A 7,509-nucleotide genomic window follows, 5' to 3' on the forward strand; every position below is an offset into this window, starting at 1 on the left:
AAAAAACCCACAGAACAAAACCCAAACTATTCTCAATAAAAATATCCATTTGCTGGAGCCAATCTGAGATTTAACCAGGATTAGATACTTTAAACTGCAACACTGCATACCAGAACACCATGAAATAAACATTTCTCCTGATTTGGATACCATCGCTTCCTGATGCAAACTTTACCCCGACCCAAAGAAATCCAAAAATCCCAAAACCAGCCAACCAACAACAAAAAATAACCAAAGACCCAAAACCAAACAAAAAACCAAAGAAACCACGCCCATTACTTTAACTAAAATTCTCAAATATTTGAGCGTCTATGGTAACTGCTCAAAGAAGTATTTTTTAAATGCTCATTTAACTTAGGAGCTTCCCTAGTAGCTCAGTTGCTAAAGAATCTGCCTACAATGCCAGAGACACGGCTTCGATTCCTGGGTTGGGAAGATCTCCTGGAGAAGCAAATGGCAACCCACTCAAGTATTCCTGCCTGGAGAATTCCACGGACAGAGGAGCCTGAAGGGCTACAGTCCATGGTGTCCCAAGAGTTGGGACATGACTTAGCGACAATACTATCACCATTTAAGAGCAGTGCAGCTTCGCCAAAAGTCCCCAAAAGTCGTTAGGAATCAAGAAAAACTCTTCACCATCCCCCAAAACATAAAAAGGCGGGAATAGTTTTATTTCAAACTTTGCTTAGATGTTAGTATGTCACAAACTGCCCTCCAAGACGCGCTCTTAGAGTCAGTGACCGTCAATAAAGCCTGAAAACGCTGAAAGTGAACGTTAATAACCTTTTGTAGCCTATCCTTCAGAAGGCTTTAGCAAAGAGCTCGGAGCCCCATCTGAACACCCGCTGTTGGCGGCCAGCGAACAGGATCCCCGAGCTGTGCGCCCCCATCACCAGCGCGCATCCCGGGAGCAGAGACCTCTTCACACCTGCGGACCCAACGCGCCCGACGCGCACCCCGCGGCCCCGACTTCGGGCTCCTCGGAGGCACCTCCCCTTCCCGAACCCGCGAGCCCGCGGCGACCGGGTCCAGGCGGCGCCCACAGACCCAGAGGCCGCCCCCCGCGGTCGAGGGGCGCCGAGCAGGGAGGGCTGCGAGCGCGCGGGGAGCCCACCGTTCCACGACCGTCTTGGGCCCCGGCCCGGGGTCCTCACCCTGCGGCCGGTGGCGGCGACCCCGGACCCGAGGACCCAGCGAGGCTCGCGCTCCCCGAGGCTGGAGGAGTCGGGGGCCGCTGGCCGTTGGGCAGGCGGGGGCGCGCGGTGAGGGGCTGCGGATAGAGCTGCACTTACTCGTGTCTGTCCTGCTCCCCGGTCCGGGGCCTTTCGCAGTGGGGACCGACCCAGTCTCCACCTTCCCTTCCCTCAGGAGCGGTCCCGGGAGCTCAGGCGTCCCTGTGCCTCCGCCCTCTCGCCTGCAGCCTCTCGCGCCTGCGCACTCGCTCCAGGCCCAGTGGGGGCGGGGAGGGGCGTTTGTCAGCCTCAGGACTCCTGGCTGGAAAATCTTTATTTTACATTTCCTTAGTGTTCGACTTGATATCAGTTTTTTAAAAAAATAAATGTCAAGTTTTCTTATCCTAATCATAATTTCATGACTATAGATTCTGTCTTTGTAAGATTTAAGAATAATAATTTCTACTTGGTCAACTGAGTCAGATAATAGGTACCAAACTTATATATTGCTTCTATAAATTTTCAGTCAATACGTTTTAGCCTGTGAAGTTTTATTTAGTGTGTGTGTGTGTGTGTGTGTGTGTGTGTGTGTGTGTGTGTGTTTTACTACTAATCAGCCTTGGCAGGGGCAGAGTCTTGAGATGAAGGGAGAGTTAGGATCTCCTAGGCTAGGGCTGTCTCCCTGCCACGTAGTTTGCCGTGGGAATTAGAGGTGCTAAGACCCCAGGATATTTTGGCAATGTGGAGCAGATTCTCTGCGTGTGCACACAAGTATACACTGACACACGTCAGAGGAAGGGAGCATAGACAGTGGGGTCAGGGGAGGGGTGGACCTTGGGGTGGCAACGGTGACAGAAACATGCATCATTTCTCCTTGGACTGAGGCAAAGACCACCTTGTTGGACCTCGTATGGAATCAAGGTCAGAACATCTGCACTGGCTGTGGTGAGGAGTCCTGAGAAGGGAATGAGACACCCCCCGGCTGAAGTGGACAAGAGGAGGCTGAGGGTCCTCTTCAAGGTCCCTCTCAAAGCCCCTGGTTCCTGTGGATCCTCTCACATTCCCTCCTGGGGCCCAAGGAATGCTGGTGTCCTGAAGTCTCTCAGAGGTAGGGTCTGTGCTGTGCTTTCCCTGCTGGGTGTGTAGTATGAGAGGTTCCCATCAAAGGGGTCATGTGTCCAGTACGGGGTCGAGGAGAGTGTCCCTTGCACTCCTACACATTCCCCTGCCCCTGACCTGGCCTATACCTCCTCCTACTAGCATCCGAGCTTCTCAGAGGAGGAATGGAGCCTCTGATCTATTCAATTACCAGCTGTGCCCTGAGCATTCAGTGGGGGCTGTGATGAAAAGAAGCACCAGGGTCACAGTCTGGAGGGGGAAGTGGAGAAACACAGGCCCTCGTCTATCAGATCTAGTCCCTTAAATCTATTTCTCACTTCCACTGTATAATCATTAGGGATTTGATTTAGGTCATACTTGAATGGTCTAGTCGTTTTCTGTACTTTATTCAATTTCAGTCTGAATTTGGCAATAAGGAGTTCATGATCTGAGCCATAGTCAGCTCCCGGTCTTGTTTTTGCTGACTGTATAGAGCTTCTCTATCTTTGGCTGCAAAGAATATAATCAGTCTGATTTCAATGTTGACCACCTGGTGATGTCCATTTGTAAAGTCTTCTCTTATGTTTTTGGAAGAGGGTGTTTTCTATGACCAGTGCATTTTCTTGGCAGAACTCTATTAGCCTTTGCCCTGCTTCATTCCGTACTCCAAGGCCAAGTTTGTCTGTTATTCCAGGTGTTTCTTGACTTGCTGCTTTTGCATTCCAGTCCCCTATAACATCCTTTTGGGTGTTAGTCCTGGAAGGTCTTGTAGGTCTTCATAGAAGCGTTCAAGTTTCTTCTGTTCTTCTGCTGAAGAAACTGTTCAAGTTCAGTTTCTTCAGCATTACGGTTTGGGGCATAGACTTGGATTACAGTGATATTGAATGGTTTGCCTTGGAAACAAACAGAGGTCATTCTGTTGTTTTTGAGATTGCATCCAAGTACTGCATTTCAGACTCTTTTGTTGACTATGATGGCTACTCCATTTCTTCTAAGGGATCCTTGCTCACAGTAGCAGTTATAATGATCATCTGAGTGACATTCACCCATTCCAGTCCATTTTAATTTGCTGATTCCTCAAATGTCGACGTTCACTCTTGCCATCTCCTGTTTGGCCACTTCCAATTTATCTTGATTCATGGACCTAACATTCCAGGTTCCTATGCAATATTGCTCTTACAGCACCAGACCTTTCTTTCATCACCAGTCACATCCACAACTGGCTATTGTTTTTGCTTTGGCTCTGTCTCTTCATTCTTTCTGGAGTTATTTCTCCACTGATCTCCAGTAACATATCGGACACCTACCGAATGGGGAGTTCGTCTTTCAGCGTACTATTTTTTGCCTTTTCATTCTGTTCATGGGGTTCTCAAGACAAGAATACTGAAGTGGTTTGCCATTCTCTTCTCCAGTGGACCACATTCTGTCAGACCGCTTCACCATGACTCGTCCATCTTGGGTGATCCTACTTGGCACAGTCTATAGTTTCATTAAATTAGACAAGGGTGTGGTCCACGTGGTTAGAGGAACCATGTGATTAGACCTGGTTCATGTGGTTAGATGCACCAGTCTTACTGGGGTAGGCTTATAATCCATGTTTATAATTCTAAATTAGGTGAAGAAAAAAAAATAAAATAAAAAAAAATAAATTAGGTGAAGGATACTGGTTGTTGTTTTTTTTCCCTCACAACATTAATTATACCTATCATATAATTGTTACTATTCCTAGATGAAGGAGGCCATAATTTTTCCTCATGATGTTGATCATACCTATCATTTTTCCTCATGACATTGGTTATACCTGTTATAGACTTCTTATATTTATGCCTACCTAAATTAATTGTTACCATTTGTTTAATACCTGTTTCTCTTACTTGTTAAAGATATGGTCATGTCCATTTCATCTTTACATTTTCTAAAACATTTCCAGACATTATATTAATGTCTATCAATGGGGAAATCAATACATATTTCTTGACTGTTACATTGATATATCTTGTTTGTCAAACATTTTAGGCAAAATTCATAGTACCAAGAGTAAATTTTTCTTCCTTAAAATTATTTTACAAAGATCATTTACTTATGTAGATCAAATTCACATTTCTCAACCGTGTACCCTGCCTACATAATCTTAACATGCTATTAAAATGTGTACTATCCACAAGATTTTTCTAGTGTTCCTTGGTCCTTTTAAGATGGTGCTCTTGATGTGTAGGGGAAAGTATGTAAGTGACTCATTTGAAATGGAGCCCTTTTCAAAGAGCCAGGATTCATTGGATATATCTTATAAAAGCTCCACCCTTACTGGGGTCTAACAGCTTTTGTAAGCCTGTTTCTGATGCTCCTGCTTAAACATTTTCAGCATTCAAAATGCTTTAAACTGTCATCATTTTTTTACACATTGATACTTATTTTACTGTGCGACTTTTAACTTCTTGGCTTTTACCTCCCTTCTATCAACTTTGTTTGAACTGTCCACTGACATGGCATAGAGGGACTCCTCATAGAATTGAACTTAACCCTGACTTAACCTCAGTCCAAAAGTTGTTTCAAGTGACATCATCCACCTTTAATTAAGTCCCTTCATTCTTCTCCCATGAATTGGCTCCTGTGACACTGCAGGCAGGCATGGTTAGCATCCCTCCATTCTGCCTGGGCATTGGCCGCATGTGATGTTAGCTTTAGTTCAGACGCCTTTTAAACTTCATTTTGCAACATGGGGAGTCGCTTTAATTTTTTTACACCCCTTAATGTATGTTCCCAGTGTAGTTCAGTGAGAATAATTTCTTGATTTCTCCCCCTTTTTCAAAAAGAGAGTGCAATTCCACCTTAAATTTAAAATATGTTAAAGTTTAATAAGTATAATAAATATAGAAATGTTCACAAGTGGGGCTTGATAAAGACAGGGAATTTTTCTTTTCCTGTGGTTTTTCCACAATTATAAGAACAATGTTGTTTTATGAGCTCAAATTCTTAAGAGCATAAAGACCGAAGATGAAGTAGTAATTGCCAACAAGTAAGTGACGGATTAAAAGCATCTGAGAGGTTCCAAAGTGCCTCAGTGTATAAAATAACAATGAACTCTGGTATTAGAAGAAAAGAGGAAGCTGCTGAAATTATGTTACTTTAATTCTGCCTTCGAAACAGCTATCATGTTGAATCAGTAATATTATGTTTCTTTTTCAGTCTTTAGAGGAATATGACATTTTTTCCCCTAATACCCTTCAGATGGTATACCAGAGAGGTTCATCCAACAGAAATGATCGATGAGCTTTTAATCTGAAAAAAAAAAAAAAAAAAAAACCCCAACAAAAAAAGTCATGATCCTTGGTGGTAAAGAAATTCATCAAAAGCTCCACGGTTCTGTAAAAGTACAAGTCTTTCTACAAAGAGTGAAGCCAGAAGGGAGCCCCGCAGAGGGTGGGAAAATCATATTGATAAGTGTGTTCATGTTTATTTCTTCCTTACTGAACTTCTAGACCAATTTTGGAAGGTCCTAGATCTATTTTAGCTAAGGAATTCCTTTTGAATGTCAGGGCAAGCCTAAAGTTGGGCTTCTGGCAATTCTGCCAACAGTGACCACTAGTTTTTTGTACTAAAGTTTATATCAGAGCTATAATTTAAAATAACTGCTATTTCATCCATAGCCTATTCTTATGACAATCAATAATGTCTCCAACATTATCAGATGTCCTTTGGGGAACAAAATTGCCTCATGAAAATGTGTAATGTCAACCTTTTTTCTTGCCGATATCCTTATGTCTGTTTACCCATTGTCCATCTGTCACAGACACCCTGAGACACACCAATCCTGAACACTCAACATTTTATCTTCTTTATTCCCATTGCTGGGTTTCTGAGTAATGCTTAAAAAAACAATCACACAATGGTTTCAAATTTTATTGCTGCCTAGCCAAGTGTCCTTGTGTCTTTACTCTTCACTCTTCAATTCTCTATAACATCTGTTGAAATAGTTACCCACTCTTATTATGATTCCATTTTGTCCCTCATCACCCACCTTCTAATTCATGGAGAAAAGCAAAGTATCAGAAAATAAGTCTCTCAAATTTCTGTCCTGGAACCTAAGAACATATCTGCCTGACATTTCCTCTTTTTATATTATTAAAGAAGGACTCTTCTTCCTGTCCATTGATAGCTTCTGCCTATGCCATCTCCAGCCCTTCTCAGGACCCTTACTCTATGAATTATATACTTAACAACATTATGAAGTTTCAAACATGTCAGCATAACACAGTTTCTTTTTCCAGTTATTATTAACTCTTTCCTGTCTCTTAATAGCTTATATACTTTCAAAAATTAAATTTGTATCACCCCTTCAGTGCCATCCAATCATTCCTCAAAGAGCTTGAACACATTTTGTGTTCCTACGAACATCTTTAGCCAATATCTTCTTATTTATTTTATTTCGTAGCAATTATTTGCCTCTGTTAAATTGCTTAAAAGAATATTTGACAGTCCTGCTCATCTTAAAGTTTTCTACTTTTTGTAACACTACAGATTCCTTTGATTTTATTCTAGTCCTATGGATATTCTCTCTTGGGATCCTTGCAATGGTCTTTTTCTCATAAAGTTCATGTTCCTCAGGGACTCTCTTCACAGTGCCTCAGCTCATTACTTTCATCTTTTGTATTATTTTAGCTGCCTTCTCATGTTTAATCCCACAGGTCTACCTTGGTTCACGCAGTTTTGAATGAGTTCTGTAGGTTGTCTCGCTCAGACTAACATTTTTGTTAGTTCCTAGAATTTGATTACTTGTTGTAGCCCTCCCCCTTTTTTATTGTATTCTGCCATCTTTTTACCTCAGTTTTTTCCTTCTCTTTCTTTGCCAACAAGTAAATATTTTCATGTTTCTGCAAGGTTAGGGCCCTCTAAGCAAGGAATTAATGGAACAAGAGTTAATAAACAAGCCATGGAAGTTAAAGATGTGTGAAAATATAGAGTTCTGATCACCACCTCCTATATAGTCTTATAAACCTCTCCATAGTTCTTTCAGGCATTCTAGTGAGAAATCTAGAAAGCTTTTGTTGTTCATCAATGAGTTGTGTCCGATGCTTTGTGACCTCTCAGACAGTAGTAACAAGCCAGCCTTCCCTGTCCTTCACCATCTCCCAGAACTTGCTCAAACTCATGTCCATTGAGTCAGTGATGTCATCCAACCATCTCATCCTCTGTTGTCACCTGCTCCTCCTGCCTTCAGCTTTCCCAGCATCAGGGTCTT

The 7,509-nt window shown here is 42.5% G+C and overlaps 1 long non-coding RNA gene across 1 annotated transcript in view; it reads right to left on the reverse strand.

The window, feature by feature from the left end:
- LOC136176446 (uncharacterized) overlaps positions 1-1,496 on the reverse strand; it is a 40,438-nt gene extending 38,942 nt beyond the window's left edge. The window contains exon 1 of the long non-coding RNA XR_010664586.1: positions 1,293-1,496. This is a non-coding gene — a long non-coding RNA (uncharacterized lncRNA). The remainder of the gene's footprint in view (positions 1-1,292) is intronic.
- Positions 1,497-7,509: the final 6,013 nt, after the last annotated feature.

The sequence above is a fragment of the Muntiacus reevesi genome, chromosome 10, assembly GCF_963930625.1.
Source record: "Muntiacus reevesi chromosome 10, mMunRee1.1, whole genome shotgun sequence".
In the NCBI taxonomy this organism is placed as follows: Eukaryota; Metazoa; Chordata; class Mammalia; order Artiodactyla; family Cervidae; genus Muntiacus; species Muntiacus reevesi.